The sequence below is a fragment of the Jaculus jaculus genome, chromosome 4 (assembly GCF_020740685.1).
Source record: "Jaculus jaculus isolate mJacJac1 chromosome 4, mJacJac1.mat.Y.cur, whole genome shotgun sequence".
In the NCBI taxonomy this organism is placed as follows: Eukaryota; Metazoa; Chordata; class Mammalia; order Rodentia; family Dipodidae; genus Jaculus; species Jaculus jaculus.
Genome location: NC_059105.1, coordinates 48,440,394 through 48,442,656, shown reverse-complemented (window position 1 = coordinate 48,442,656; position 2,263 = coordinate 48,440,394). Strand labels below are relative to the sequence as shown.

Here is a 2,263-nt window from a genome sequence, read left to right as displayed (position 1 = left end):
TTCTTTTCATTTCTTTAATCTTGCTTCTTCTCCTATATTTTTCCTCTTTCCATTTCATATTCTTCTACTTCATTCATTAACTATTTCCACATTTACATTAAATGACTTTTAAGTTCAAGCACATTCTACATTAATTTGCCCATTTTCTTGTGCCCATCTTATGCTCGCTGGTAATGTATTTGTGGGCTTTAATTGATTTTAAGTATATTTTAATATCTTGTGTGGGTTGATATTGTTGCTGTTAGAGCAGTGTCTCTTCTTTCTTAGTGGTACTGGGATTATGCCTTCAAAAGTAGTGTATTCAATAAGAAGATCCCCTAAGAAACAGGAAGAAATATCCACTCAATAGATGCATAAATTCTATTATGGAAATACCAGAAATGTGAAAAAGTAAGGTAACATGACTTCTCCAAAAGATCATAACTCCTCAACTATTGAACTAAAAGGTACTTACATAGAAAGTCAGGCATGGTGGTGCACACCTTTAATTCCAGCACTCAGGAAACAGAGGTAGGAAGATCACTTGGACAATATATTTCAAACTTTAAACTGCCAACAAAGAGTGCTATATCCAGGAAAACTATCTTTACAAGTTATGGTTAAATAAGGACATTTCAAGATGAACACAAATGAAGGGAGCCCATGGCAACCAAACCAGCATAGCAGAAACTTAAATTAATACTTAATACTATACACAAAAGCAGAAGTAGTAATTCAACTAGCCTGAAAATCACCAATAAAAATCACAGAAATCTCATTTTTTTATGATACAATAATATGTATTTCAAAGCAGAAAGAGCTAGGGCATGATTATACAAGAAGAATGAACAAAGTACTTACATGCTTATATTTACCCTGTACCTGATCCTACTCTATGTAATGGACATGGCTCGACTCTTTTAATCCTCATCAGAACCCTGTGCAGTATAAATTAGCACTCCCTTGTAAAGATTAAAAAAAAAAAAATGAAGCTCAGAGGATTTAAGTTCCACACCTCCATGGCCTTACTTGTAGTTGCTCAATAAATATATATCAAGTAAACAAATGAATAAAAGTCTGCCTACAGGGGGTCTCAGATCTTTTCTTTAGCCTCCTGTCTATAGCCTAAGGCATCTCTACCTGGGAGCCTGGCGAGTAAGCAGCTCATTCAGGGAGCGTTTGAGGGAGCCACCTGCTGTCTGAAGCTTCCAGACAACTCCTGGATGCTGTGATAGTACCTTGAGGGCATAAGACTATGATACAAGAGGTCATGAGTATGAGCCAGGTGTCTATAAAGGCCTGGTAGCTGGGTCTCTTGTCTTCTCCATCTCCCTCAGCCATCCCAGGCTGGGCTCACTGTCAGTGGTTGGTAATCATGTCGACGCAGATGGTGGGGACTTTGGAAGAACAATGATGGTGGTACTTGTAGCCACAGGTTTGGCAGTGGAAGCCATGGAACAGAAACTTAAGTCAGAAGTCACAGAAGGCCAGGCTGAAGAATGTCTTCAGTACCTGAAAATTGTACACAGTCAGTGGCTCATCTTCCAGGATGAGTTCCTCACCATGCAGCAGGTAAGATGGCTGTGTCCCAGGAAGTGACTTGTCTTTTGCCCTTTGATGAGTCTGTAGACCACACAGCAGTAATGAATGAGGCCCCACATCTTGAGGGCATTTTCTAAAGAATCATAGGCACACAGCCAGGTGTGGCAGTACATGCCTTTAATCCCAGCAGGAAGCAGAGGTAGGGTGATCCCTGCGAGTTCAAGGCCAGTCTGAGACTACAGAGTGAGTTCCAGGTCAGCCTGTGCTAGAGTGAGACCCTACCTCAAAAAAAGAAGAATCAAAGACACCCATGCCATCCTGGACAGTCACCACTTTACATTGCTCATTGGGCAGGTATACTTTGACAGAGCCCACTGCCCAGAACAACTCAGCCCCATTGACAGCGGGCCTCGTGGTGGCTCCATGGAGCCTAAGACTTTGTCAAGATGGGCTGAGGTAGGGCTGGGCAGGTGCCATGGGGCTCCTGTCACACTGCTGTAGCCACCACTGCCTCCATCTTGGGCCAGTCTTCTCTAGCAATTTCATTTATTTTTTTCAAGGTAGGGTCTCACTCTAGTCCAGGCTGACCTGGAATTCACTATGGAGTCTTAGTCAGGGTGGCCTCGAACTCATGGCACTCCTCCTACCTCTGCCTCCTGAGTGCTGAGATTAAAGTTGTGTGCCACCATGCCCAGCTCAGGAATCCTATTTTTATGTAATTGTGGATGAGCAGTTAATAAAA

The 2,263-nt window shown here is 42.3% G+C and overlaps 1 pseudogene; it reads right to left on the bottom strand.

Moving 5' to 3' along the window:
* Positions 1–1,115: 1,115 nt before the first annotated feature.
* On the bottom strand, positions 1,116–1,973 carry LOC101617320 (annotated as a pseudogene).
* Between the last annotated feature and the right edge of the window lie 290 nt (positions 1,974–2,263).